Below are 15075 nucleotides of genomic sequence, written 5' to 3' on the forward strand. Positions count from 1 at the left end.
CCCACAGTCCAAAAACATGCACTTAGGTTTAATTGGTGACTCTAAATTGCCCGTAGGTGTGATTGACTGAGTGTGATTGTCTGTTTATATATGTCAGCCTTGTGATAGTCTGGAGACCTGTCCAGGGTGAACCCCACCTCTCGATCTGAATGCGGATAAGCGGTTAATGGTAATGAATGAATGAATAAATGACCACCACTGTCTAAAGTAAGTTAAATTAGAAATTAAACTGTAAAAAGTAGCAAAATCAATTAATTTAGTCAAGAATAATCACACTCATGTTGACAAACTGGCAGTAAAGTTTTAATTTAATGTTAGTAAAATAAGAACATGGTCTCACAGAAATCCATGGAATAGCCACGGATTTGCTTAACTCAAAATCCGTGGAATAGCCACAGAATCACTCAAATTTCCATGAAACTGACACGGATTTCGCTACAATGCAAGTTAATGACAGTCATATCCCGTGGCTATTCCAACATACAAAGTGATTATGTACATTCACTGAGTGAATATTTAGAAAATAAAACATATATTTCTCGCTAGAAATGTGATCAAAATCCATTTTTATGCAGAAACTAAGTCAAAATATTGATTTGTTCACTAAAAATTGGAGAACTGTCCGCCATGTTTTTTGTTCTGACCGCCGGGACCTTGAAAGTCACGTGACTTGGAACAAACCAATAGGAAAACGCCACGGGATATGACTGTCTTTAACTTGCATTGTAGCGAAATCTAATAATAATAATAATAATCTTAATATTTAACAATGGCCACAATCTTTCCTTATAGATTCAGGATGGCACCGCTGGTTCACGCCCTGTTGTTGGAATATTTGTCTAGATTTAGTGTTTGTTTGTTTTTTAAAAATCCTAGCCCGTTTCTTTTTTCCAAACATTAGCAGTATGGGTTAAAACTAAATAAAAATGGCTCTGTTTACAGCAGTGCTCATCATGTATAACTATGAAAAAAGATGCAGCAGGTCAGACACGTTCACGTTCAACATATTTGTGGTTCAAAAATGTTTATATTCAATTTATTTGTTTTTTTGGATCCCCATTAGGCAACACAATGATAGCGACTTTTCTTCCCTGCGTCCATTTAAGTAATTAATACATCAAATAAAGGTAAAACTCCAAGGTGAAGGAGAGTAAGAAAGCCAAAGACACAAAATCAAATCAATAACAAAACTACTGTTGACAAAAAACAAAAACGACAACAGCAGAAAGGAAACACAAACTGTCAGTCAAACATCTGATACAGATCAAAGAGACTGGGTTGGTTTTTCAGGTATTTGCATATGAACTAAAATATCACAAAAAAGGTGAAGAGACACTAAAGTTAATAAAACAAACAAACACCAACCTGCATGGTGGTTCTAAATGAAAAGTCAGGATCAGTGAAATCAGCAGGATTCTGAACACATCTGTACACATTTTAATGTTTTTCTATCTGATATTTGTTGAGATATTTCAGTGTGGATCAACGCGGGGGACGTGTGTCACCAGAGCAGCTCCCAATGGAAAACACAAGCTTTGAATTTCGATGTTTCCATATAATGTTTCAGTCACAGTGTCTCTGTGTGATTGAGGGAGTCTCCACTGGGGATCATGGAAAAATGGCAAATAACTGATTTGAATGTCAAATTTTTGTGAGCACAAAGGTCTTTGTGACATTTCCATCTGGGAGCAGCAACCTCTGTCCGCCGTGTGCTGATGTCAGACCTGATGCAACTTTGCAGGTGAGAAACTGAGAAAAGAAACAAACAGGATTGATGAAACCTTTATCTAAAACTGGCCTTTTGCAGAGCGACCAGCAGCTCCACGCACAGCTGCAACTCAATCATTCATGAAAGGCCTTAAAACTGTGTGAGAAATGTTTTTTAAATGCTACACAGCCTGATAAAAGATGCAGGAGCTGGAAGGAAAGAGGGATGAAAAGGTGTGCAGATGTTGAGGCTTGGGGTCACCCGCAGGCTCTGGACCTGCAGAGCCGCCGGCCAAACAAAAAGATGAAACATTAAATCCTGTGTGAAAACTCTGCACCGGGGCAGAGTTAATGAGGCAGACTGTCCTCTCCTCACACTGACCGCATGTGTCGTTTGTACAGCAGCGTCTGTGTCTGCAATGAGCAGCGCCCTCTAGGGGCCAAAGTGATGATGTCAGACACAAAGGTGGAAGTGATGGAGAGGGAATTCAAAGAAACAAAGTATACATGACTAGAAGGTCTACTTCAGGAGGGAGGGATTGGTCAAACAAACAATATATATATATATATATATATATATATATATATATATATATATATATATAAATAAATATTAGAAGACGTCTGTTTACGTCTGTTTTTAAGGCATGTGCAGAAGAGGTTACAATGCCAATTTGCCAAAGAACACATCAACTGGCCTAAAGAGAAATGGAGGAACATTTTGTGGACTGATGAGAGTAAAATTGTTCTTTTTGGGTCCATACATACAGAAGACAATCAGGGCTGGGGAGGGAAAAATAACAAGAGGAGGTGAAAAAATGTCATTATACACAAGATAAAAGCTTAAATTAAGAGAAAAAAGTCACTTTTTGAGTTGGAAAAGTAGAGCTACAACCTGATTCTCCTCAATACGTCTAATATTTATCTAAAAAAAATCACATAAATCACACAAAAGCAGATTTTCCCAAAACAATAGTTGTAGCAGCTTCTACCAAGAATATCTCATTTCTGTGTCAGAGGATTTAAGTTATGCTGCACCTTGAATATTGAGGTTATTGATCATTTTCTGAATCAGCTTGTAGCTGCAGTAACTGTTGGATAGGAAACAAAGTTCCTCTGATGACTGATTGAATCTGTGAATATCTTTACCAACTCAAAAAGTGAAAAATTAACGTCCCCCTCATTGTTTTACAAGGCTGATAAAAAAGGTGACTCATGGTGAATTAAAATGGTACTGTTGTGGCTCATGAACCAAAATATAAAATGTTCTGTAGAGTTGATAATAATCTCTGTGAGCGACAGGTTTCACACCAAACTTTAGTTTAATCTAAAAAAATATATATAAATAAATAAATAAATAATTGCAGCACAAATATATTAATTCATGCAGAAGTATTAAATCCAAAGTGGTAAACACTTGTAATCATGCACCATTAACATGTCATTGTTTACAGTTATAGAGTATAGACAGTACATATATAGATAGAATGTAAACAAACATATTTCTTATTAAAATGTGAAAATTTCACCTGCTGCTGTTATTACTGAGCAGCAGCAGCAGCTTCTCTGGAGCTCTAATGCATTTGAATATTTCAAATCCAATTTATGCATTTCCTCTTGAATTAAAGATTAAATAATTGAAGTGAACCTTTGAATTATTCAGAGGCTGCTGGGGAAGCTGAGGTCAGCAGGAAAAGGCCACAGATCTCTAATGGGAACAGTTGTAGTGCAAATTCTCTACATGTTGTAGAAACACAGAGCAGATTCTCCCACAGAGGAAAGTGATTAGATCTCAGGGACGAGAAGACACGAGCCACCAGGTGCTGCCGGAAGTTATTATCTGCCTGACGACAGGTGGGAAGCCTGTGAGGGATCTCGATAAATCTCCTCCTCCGTTAAATGCTTTGACTTCTACCCTCCTGTTATGGTCTTTTTTTTTTTTATGAACAGCATTAACCCGGGGCATGTTTAATCATCCAAAAGTATCAGAAACTAAAAAATCCCAATAAACATTGTTTATATTTCATTAATAACCTACTAACCATGTCAATCAACATACAGTGCAATGGAGTCTCTTTGTTTCATAAAAATTGCATGTTAAACATTTTTATGTACATTTATTTTATTTATTTTATTTTACATTTTTAAATTATTATTTTACTGAAAAAAAACTTTTTTTTCAGACTTTCAAACCTTGAAATGGGTCAATTTGACCCGCAACATAACAGGAGGGTTAATTTGTTTCTCAATGTGTGAAACCATTAAGCTGCATTCTATTGAAAAGGTTGCAAAAGCATTTGGGTCCATTCATTTCAATGCAAAATGAGAAAACTTCTCACTTGATTTATTACCTGAGAAATGTTTTTTGGGACAACACTATGGTCTCAATCGCTTGTAAAAAAAATCTTCTTCAAGACAATTTGATGTTAATAGTTCTAATAATGGCCCCATTAAGAAGAAAATAGAAGATAAAGAATCTTATGATTTGGGGCTTGGCTACATTTGATTGACAGGTCACTAACAAGGCGAGCCTTCATCAGGTGAGAAGAAAAGCAATGTGTACCCATGGCAACGAAGTCAATAAAGTTAGATATTTAAAAAAAAGATATTTTAAAACGTGACTTTCAAGGTCCCGGCGGTCAGAACAAAAATCATGGCGGACAGTTCTCTCATTTTTAGTGAAAAAAAAACAATATTTTGACTTAGTTTCTGCATAAAAATGGATTTTGATCACATTTCTACTGAGAAATATGTTTTATTTTCTAAATCTTCACTCAGTGAATGTACATAATCACTTTGTATGTTGGAATAGCCACGGGATATGACTGTCATTAACTTGCATTGTAGCGAAATCCGTGTCAGTTTCACGGAAATTTGAGTCATTCCATGGCTATTCCACGGATTTTGAGTTAAGCAAATCCGTGGCTATTTCACAGATTCCTGTTAGACCATGTTGATACCGGCTAACATTTTGTTCATTAAAATGTCTTGTTCAGTGTTTGGTTGGACTAACAGACACTCCAAGGAGTCGCTGTTAATTTTTCTGAGGTAAGTAACACTCATTTAGTTTTTGTTTTCTGCCAAAACTAACATCCCAGTTAATGCTCCAGTTAATGCTAACAGTCAGGTTGAGGTGTAGAGAGGCTGTAGTCAGTGATCAGATCCCTCTCGCTCCTCGACGAGTGTAACAATGAACTCAATGCCTCAAACGGGCCACAAACCAATGGATGACGTCACGGTGACTACATCCATTATTTATACATTCTATGGTTAGGAGCAACAATGACTTGTTTTCAAGGGTTTTATAGAAAGTTTAAGACTGGGATTAAAGCCTGAATTCTTATTTATTTCATTAATTCATGTTGCATTAACACAGAGATCTTTACTGTCACTAACTGCCTGGTTTCTTCACTTTAAACACATTCCAGCCTCCTCTCCTCTCCTCTCTTGTGCTTTTTCATTATCAGTGGGCATGTGAGCAGTGGAGAGGCTCAGTGACATCAGAGAGGGATTTACCTCGTAGGATCAAAGCCCTCCTTGATATTAGTGTCCTTCAGCGCCTCGTCTCCAGCCCGGCTCCCTCATCCGCCCACATCAGGCCATCTGGGACGCTTTCAAGAGCCTGTGTGCTCCAGATTAAGACTTAATGAGCGAGGGAAACCAGAGCATTGTTTCACCTGCACATGTACACAAACCATACAGATTCTCTTTAAATCAGCCACACTGGTTTTATGATTAAATGAAGCCTGTAAAGCCGTTTTTTTGTTTTTTATGATGTCTAAAATGTGGATGTAAAACTTCTGTGCAAGGGTGGGTAGTTATTTCACATTTTCACATGTAAACATTTACAGTTTTTAATCCATTTTTAACATCAGTAGAAGCCTGATTCAGTAAACCTGCGCCTGGTCGTGCAGTAATCACCACTCGTGCCTTTAATACCAAGCGATGAGTCCCATATAAGAGAACACATGTCCTGTGCAAATCTTTGATTTGATTTAATGACTCGTGTCTCCAAATGAGCTCTGACTGCAAACGGGGGGTTCTGAGGTGTTGTAATGTAGGGCTGGGCGATATGGCAAAAAAAATGATCACAATATATTTTTTCATATCTTCCGAATGAGATTATTATCATGATTTTATCTATTGTTTTTAAACTGCCGGTTTTAAAGCATCTGTACTGAAAACTAAAGAAACTAGAGATTAGCTCATTATTTTATTAACATACAAAGTAAATAACAAAGCAAATAAAATAAGATGAAAAAAAATAAAAATAAAAATATAAATAAAAAAAATATATATGAAAACATTTTTACTCAACAGTACAACACATGTAGAAAAATAAAAAATAACACAGTGAACGACTTTACAGTCTTGAGTGTTTTTGAAGGTTTAAGACCCAAAATAAACAAACTGTGAGATTTGTTGTTGTAAGAAAGCTCACGCTGTTAATGTTTGTTAACTTGTTTATTGAACTAAGTTCCATTCAGTAATAACTTGTTTCTTTGTAAGTTTTCATATTCCCACGCTCTTGAACACACCATGAATGCACCATACCTGTGTCTGAATTGCCGTGCTGTGGATGCTAGTTTTCTCTCCATGCAGCAGCGGATAGATTGTAATTTCTTTTGCTCTTTCCCAACATTCACCTGTTCCTCGCTGTTTTATTGCTCCAAATCATGGCTGACATCTATTTATCTGCCCTCAGCTCCATGTTTAGCTCCGCATTCAGTCATTCTGTTTACTTCTCCAGCAACTTACAAACAGTGGAGCAGGAAAAGGTCGACTCTGATTGGCTGTTGTCACGCACATTTCAGACATGTTTGATTGAGTAAATATGCTCACAGCTGATCACTGTAATCCACCTGAAATTGAAATTGCCCAGGCCGACTGTAACGTCACCTCACTTCAGTGCGTCATGTTTTTAAGCGACCAACATAACTACCGCTAACTGTTGGTACTTGTGTCCTTCTCGTAAATGCATCACATCCCGTATTTATTTCCTGTTTAAGCACTCTTTTATAATGACTAAGCAGGATGTTTCTTGCCCTAACCTGAGAGGAGTAGTTCTGTAGGGTAACTGCTAAGTTTTCAGCAAGGGGGCGTTGTATTGGCTGATAACAACCTGCTGGACCTGCTAGAAGATGTAGCAAGTTCCTACTCACCCATTCAACCGTGTGATTACATTGGAAACGGCTGGTAATAAACACTTAAAGCTTTAAGTGGAGATAAAACACTGAACAATAAGAGTGTGGTTTATTTGTCAGTTCAAAAATGACTTTCTGACTTGTTTTATAGCCTCAGTGAACATTTATGATCTCAATTGTTGGTTTCAAGTCTTCTGCAGTACAGCACGATGTTCATTAAGTAAATGATCGTCCATTTGGAGTTTGGAGACATCTTGTTTGGTTGGAAACCAGCGAAAAAGACGAACTCAAGGCTTCAAAGCAGCAGCAGTCCAGAAACCAACGGGTGATGTCATGTCGACTACGTCCATGTTATTCTACATCTACGTCTGTGGTCTAAGGTGTTTGTTTTGGTGCTTTCAGCCTCGTTTCACTTGTTTAAAAGATGTTTTGTTTCCTGCTGGTGTGAGATATTTAGACTAGCAAGTTCAACAGATGGAAACTTTTTTCTCTTGTTACAGCCTTTAGTCCTGCTGGTGTTTCGTGCAATGTCTTCCTTTTACTTTTAATTTGAAATTTAAAAAATTTAAGAAAGGCAATGCAAAGAAGTACATTTTTAGGATGCCATCACAGATTCTGTTCTGCTTTTCTTGTAATGTTAAGATGATGGATGATGGATATTTGTATGTTGCTGCAGAGGTTGACCTTTGAGTCAGTGTATGATGCTGCTGCCACCGTCCTCCCCCCGAGAGAGGGAGGGAGAGTGAGAAAGAGCTGGTGTGGAGGCCTGCAGGCTGCATAGTGACTGATGTTTAATTATGGACATGTATCATTTCTGTGCGTTAGCGATCGATCGTCCTGTTTAGCAGGTGACGTTCTCAGATGGATTATGTGTAACCAGAGCTGTTGAACGGCTGAACTATTGATCTATTAACTGAACCAAACTCTACTTTATTAATTCAACAACAAATTAAACGCTTGCTAAGCACTTAATCTCTGTATTTATTTATTAAGCAATGACTGATCCCCTGACAGTTTTCCATGCAGACTGGATCCAGTAAACATGCTCTCCGTTATGACACACGAATTCATACACGAAAGTTGCATTTATTTCGCATAATCATGGCTGCAATAACAAGCATTGGCAAATAAAAGAAATATAAAGTAAACCATGAAAAAGCAAAATTTAAGACAGGATGAACCAGGCAAAAAAAAAAAGATCACAATATATTTTTTCATATCGTCCGATCTCGAGTGTTATAATACAATATTTTCATAATGTTTTCATTTTTAAACTGCCAGTTATAAAGCATTTGTACTGAAAACTAAAGAAATTAGAGATTAGTTCAATATTTCATATACATACGAATTAAATAACAAAGCAAATTGAATAAGATGAACATAGAAAAATATAAAAACTATTTTTACTCAACAGTACAACAAAAAATACAAAATAGAGATTAGTTCAATATTTATTGAACTACCTACAGAGTATTTTTGCAGGTATGCAAGACCGAAAAAATAATCAAATTGTGAGCCTAATTTCTCCTCTTGGAATGTTGCTCATACGGCACAATGGCCGTTCCGACGCTACTGAATGCACCATACCTGTGTGTGAATTGCCGTGCTGTGAATGTTAGTTTTCTCTCAATACAGTGGTGGATAGATTGTAATTTCCTTTGCTCTCTCCCAACATTCACCTGTTCCTCTCTGGTTTATTGCTCCAAGTCATGGGTGACATCTATTTCTCTGCCCTCAGCTCCACGTTTAGCTCCATGTTCAGTCTTTCTGTTTACTTCTGCGGCAACTTACAAACAGTAGTGGAGCAGGAAAAGGTCAACTCTGATTGGCTGTCGTCACGCACATTTCCGATAGTTTGATCAAGTAAATATGCTCACAGCTGATCACCGTAATCCATCTGAAATTAATATAATTGCCCAGGCCTTGGATGAACAGGTGAAATCATCAAATTTCACAAACAAAATAATGATATTGCAGAGTTAAAGTATTATTATTGTCAGAACTGGGAGCAGTTTCACTCAAGGAGCTGTTTACCTCAATGCATGAGACAGCATCTAAACAATTTACAGGGTTGAGATGCACTTTTTTTAGTGCATCTTCTGAATATTGTATTTTCACCGCAGCACACTCACGTCAATAACATCAGCCCACTGGTGCAGGGAAAAGTGGTTAGGAAAAGACATAGGAGGTAATTATGTGGACTCCTTGACCACAGGATGCTCTAACAGGCTAATTTTTGTTTGATTTATGGCCTGGTGAACATGAAATCAATCCAAAGATGCTCTAAGACAACTAAACTGTGTCTTCCATCTGAATAATATTTTTATGACGGTTTCTTTAGCCATGACCCCCGACCCCTCTGTCCAATCTCCATATTTATGTAAAAACATTCTGCACACTGAGCTCCATAACATCCGTTACTCTCGTTACCCTGACGACAGCAGGCAATAAGTCGTGATATAATGGGGCTTGCAGATGTCACGTCCTGTATGAAGGTGAAGTCGATCAATACATTGATTCTCTGTGATTCACTCCCTCTCCTGTGTCGTGCCGTGTGCCTGACAGGGATTATCAGCCGTGGAGAACGTGACTGGGCAATCAATGAAATAAATAACTGCAATTTTATGGGAATTTCTGCATCTTCTGCTCCAATCTCAAAATGCCTGAGAGGACCGATATCGGGAAACCTTCTCGGATTATAGAATAATTATTTATCTGCCTTTGCATCAATCCAATAGATTCCTTTCCTTTATCAAAAACAGATACTGTGCTGCTGTCAGTGGGAGCTCAGTTTTAATTCTCCCTTATGCTTCTTCTCCCCAGAGGAAGTTATTGCGGCTCAATATCCCAAATATAAATCCAATTATTGGCTGGCTGTGACTGCAGAGTGCTACAGTAATACTTATTCAAAGTATTTGCAATCACCTCTCCACAGAACACATTTGTTTTTGTGGAGTGAGAATTTCATTCAAAATTCAATTTAATGCAGCAACAAATGCAGCTTTCTGTGGCTCGCTTCATATGTATGTTCAGGTTTTTGTTCCCAGCCCCCATCATTCCTTGTAGGAATTATGTGTGCAACTTCTGGATGAAATTAGACGTGGCGTCTTCCATAGCAGCATGACAGGCAGTGTGGTGATCCTCTTTCATACAGCCATCAGGAAATAAAAACCATGGAAACACCACCTGTTGTATCTTGAATGAGATAATGTGATCAAACCCCTCGAGCCTCAGATAACGTGCACAAGCATGTTTTGCTATTTTATTGACTCTGTTATAGTCTGAGTGATGGCAAAGGAAGTTGAAGGAGGTAAAATTGCAGTTTTTATCAATGGAGTTTGGTGGCTTTGAATAGGGCTTTAGATACCTGACAGAAAGAGGTAAAAATATTCAAAATATGGCGTATGATTAAACTGATTAAACACATTTATCTGCTGCTCCAGTCCACAGAATCACAGTACTGCTCTTAACTAGTTGAACTGCACTTCTTGTATGAACATAAGTCTTGTGACTCCGAGCGCTTTCACAACCCAAAGTTTAGTGCGTTTTAATGGAACTCTGGTGGTTAAATCCTTGTTCCGGTTCTTTTGTTCTCTTGTGAACGCTCCAGTCGTACTCTGGTCCGGTCCCAGACCTCCTGTGAGATGGTCTCTCGTGCTGCTGACCCTAGTGGACCCTAGTATATGACAAGTTACCAAACACACCAGAACAGCTGGATGTAGAGAGAGAGAGCAATGGTGGTCGAGTTAGTTAGGCAATGAATGAAGAGAGGTGAAATATTGTCCATTTGGTCATTTCATCTTTTTTTTTTTGGGTCATTTTGCTAAAAAATTCAGTAATTTTTTGTATTTTTTTTGGTCATTTTGCTTCATTTTTGGTCATTTTGTGTATTTTTGGGGGGTCATTTTTTTCTTCATTTTTGGTCATTTTGTGTATTTTTTTGTAATTTTGCTTCATTTTCGGCCATTTTGTGTAATTTTATTGGTAATTTTGCTTCATTTTTGGTAATTTTGTGTATCTTTTTTAGTCATTTTGCTTCATTTTTGGATGGATTTTGGCATATGCATTGCATGTAATTTGAAGGTGTGAAGTTGTGTTATTTGTAGGCAGGTTATAGAGAATGGGCTGCAAAAAATTTGACAATATACAGGATGGAGGTTACAAAATGAAAAGCCACATTAACTTTATTCTCTATAACAACTGAACTCACCCGGAGAAATTTTGCGTGACAACGGCGACCGGGCCGGCCACTTGATTCACTGTGAACGTAATCTGACCAGAATCAGATCCAATCTAAGGAATGAACCAGAACGCAGTGGACTGGAGGGAGACCTGCTCAGTGAGATATACACAAATAATATTACAAGGATGAAATTCATGTCCTTCAGGTTCACTCTGTAGGCTAACGCTGAGCCAAAGCTAATTTGTCATTGAAGAATTATCAACATATTGCTCAGAATAACTTAACATTTCCTTGATGGTAGCAGCAGATGGTGGTCGGAGTATCAAGACCTCTGATTCTAAAGCTGTCTGATCGCAGCACATCGTCTTTGGAAATAATGGATCAACAGGAGCCTCAACAGGAGCTCGTTCTGACCGTTTCTTTCAACATTAGTTTGGTGAACACCAGAGCAGATTAAGGCCGGTATAATATAGAGGTGTCAGAGGTCAGAAGCTTCAACAAACTGGATACAATGATGACCGACCCCACACACCCACCACACGCCCTGCAGGTGATCAATAGCACCTTCAGGCAGAGACTAATTGCACCAATGTGCAAATCAGAGAGACACAGGAGGTTTTTATACCAACTGCAGTAAGGTTTTATAATGCACAAAATAACTTAGCATTTACCTCTGTCTTGAAGCTGCTAAGACACTTTGATTTCCTGTAAAGGATCCATCCATCCATCCATCCATCCATCCATCCTTCCATTCATCCATCTATCCATTCATCCATCCATCCATCCATCCATCCATCCTTCCATTCATTCATCCATCCATCCATCCATCCATCCATCCTTCCATCCATCCATCCATCCATCCATCCATCCATCCATCCTTCCATTCATCCATCCATCCATCCATCCATCCATCCTTCCATCCATCCATCCATCCATCCATCCATCCATCATCAAACGGACACTGTTTGTGCTCTGTTCCGTGTTGCTCTATTTATTTCCCTGTTTACATTCTTCACCGGCAACTTTTCAACCAATAACAAATAATAGTGCAAGTAGATTTCAGCCCCCCACTTTCGTACACACACCTCTACTGATCTTTTTTTTTTTTGCTAGACTTTTTAAAAACATTTCTTTACAATATTTGGACAATATGCTATCCTATGACTTTCTTTTTTTTTTTACGATATTTGAATGTCATGAGTTTTTTTTTTTTTACAATATTTGGACGTCATACTATATACTATGACTTTTTTACAATATTTGGACATCATACTATAATGACTTATTTTACGATATTTGGACGTCATGCTATACTATGAGTTTTTTCTGATATTTAGACGACATACTATAATATGCCTTTTTTTATAATTTTTTTTTACAATATTTGGATGACATACGATACTATGATTTTTTTTATTTATTTTTTTACGATATTTGGAAAACATGTTATACTATGACAATTTTTAGGGGGTCCGCTAACATTTCTGCTCTGTGAAAGAAACGAGACTAAACACAAAACCAGCCAATGTATCAGTTTCATTCAGATTCGGACGAAACAAACGGACTGCGATTGTAAAATCGCCTTACTGATGTAGTTTTGTTGTTTTTTTGTGGCCAAAAAGCCTTATTTTCTCTTGTTTTGAGTGCATTGTTTAACTCTGAACCCTACTGAGAGCGGAATGCTTTCAGACGAGCTCACCTTGTCTGCGGCCTATCAAACAATAATCCTCCATGGTTCTGCCTTTTCAGAAACGACTGCTGGCTGACGGAGGAATGAATGCTTCATGTCAAGGCCAGCGTACAAAAAAAACAACCCACTCTTTCCAGTAATTGAGTTGTCAGCCACTTACCAGCCGTGAGAGTGCTCCATTATGAAATGTGCACAAATGTTAGCAATGAAGAGCGTCCCTGACTGATCTTTTTTGATTCATGCGCTGAGGGGGAGGTGTTGCTGCAGATGAATTGGGCTCAGATGAGTAGGCCGGACAGACGGGGACGTGAATGACTACTGCTGTTATTACTTTCCATGTGGATGAAATCAGTCGCGTTACCGGGCGACAAACAGCTGAGCTGGCCGTCGGAACGGAAAAAGACTTGTTGTCTTGTTTGTGTCCCTCTTCGCTGCAGCTGCCGCGCACTCTTCAAGCCACTGCTCTGTCCATTTATGACCTCCTCCCACTTCCTATTTTGCAGTTGTCAGATTGATTGTTATTGTGTGTGTGTGTGTGTGTGTGTGTGTGTGTGTGGGTGGATGTGTAAGTGTGTGATGTATAGTGGTGGTGTGGTGTCTGCAGACCGTTTGTTTCCACGGTGTGTAAAATTACTGGTGGTGAAGCTGTTTGTGACGAGGAAGTTGAGAGGAAGTGAAACACAAGTGGCGCCCCGAACCCGAGCGCTCTGGAGATCCTCTGTCACCAAAGTGTGTTGCAACATTTTTCACCTTTTTTGACTACATGAAACTGACCTTCTAACCTTCTGCGTCACGTCTTTAAACATACTCACAACCCGTTGCTCTCTGAGTCTCGTTCTGTTTGTACCGAGTGACACATTTTGTCATGTTGCAACAACCGTTTTTCCCCATGATGAGACACACCTCACATGCTCTCATCTCCTCACTTGAACAGTTAAACGCCACACCACCACCACACTTCAGATTTGCTAAATGGAAAAAAATGAAAGAAAAGAAGTCAACAAGGGAAACTGTTGAGGTGGTTTGTTGTTGTGCTGTAAACTTAAGTGACTTAAAACAAAGGAAATATCTCACATGATCATGATATAATATAACAACACACAAGATAAGAAAGGTATTACATATATAAAAACATATAATATGCTTATCCAGACATTACAGTTTTACATACTAACATAGAAGCATAATGCTGCCAATATGTTTCACCATCTAGTAGGTGCAGCAGGTTGTTATTCCCATTGAATGGCCTGTTGTTGAAAACTAAGCAGTTAACTTTAGTTAAAAGACTCAAGTTTCATTCAGTTTAGGCTAGAAACTTTTAACTTTTAACTACTTCTCTAAGGTTAGGGCTAAAATATCCCTGGTTAGGCATTATAAATTAGTTTAAAAGTAAAATAATGCAATTTTGAGAGGACCGAAAGTGACATAGTAACTCTGGTTACGCTTTTTGAGTGTTTTGGAGTTTGTCTAGAACCACTGGGGGGTGGCGGGGATGGGAATCAGTTTTACTATTTATCACAAGACCTGGACCGGACAGGAAGAAAAATCAATGGGAGCAGCAAGACGGGAATCATAACAATAAGATCAGTGTATTAATATATATAAATATAGACTTTTAGCCCTCTAAAAGTGTTAGAAACAGGCATCTGGCACCTGGTTCTTGTTAGAAAAAGCTTGGGGGCCTGCAGTCAGTGTGTTCTCTAAGTGTTTTCATGCCCTTTAGGTTTGCATTGTGGGTTTTGACAGGACGGGAAAGGACTGGGCTGACGCGTTTACAAAAAATGCAGCACTTTGAACACTGGAACAAACACTGTGTGCAAAAGTAACAAAGGCAGCAATTAGGTCACCAACATGGTAGAACAAATAGTTTCTAAACTATAATTTCTTACAGACACAGTTATATTAAATCCTTCACAAGATCTTCATGGGGAGACTTGTCATTGAGTTATTCTGTGTTTTTAACGTGGATGATCACAGAAGAAGCATTTTATGGTATTTTTGATCAGTTTCTGCTTCTGAAATGAAGCAGTTTGTTTTTGCGGTTTCTGTCCATGGTTGCAGGTGACTGATATTTAAGTGACATCATCCTCTCTGACATTCACCAGGCCCTCCTCCTCTCCTCCCAACTTATCAGTGAGTGTCAACATTCTTTGGGAAGTGGTAGAAACTTGGAGCGATTTGAGTTTTTCTCCTCCAACACAATCACATTCCTCTGGGCCACTCTGGAGAGCCAAGGCAGCGAGGAAGGCCAATTTCCCCTTTTTAAGATTAGTTCATGCCATGTAGGTTTTTATTTTTCCCATCGCCAGGACCGTCCCCCCTCCGTCTGCACTGTGAAACCTCTTCTCATT

Source organism: Centropristis striata, chromosome 10, assembly GCF_030273125.1.
Source record: "Centropristis striata isolate RG_2023a ecotype Rhode Island chromosome 10, C.striata_1.0, whole genome shotgun sequence".
Classification (NCBI taxonomy): domain Eukaryota; kingdom Metazoa; phylum Chordata; class Actinopteri; order Perciformes; family Serranidae; genus Centropristis; species Centropristis striata.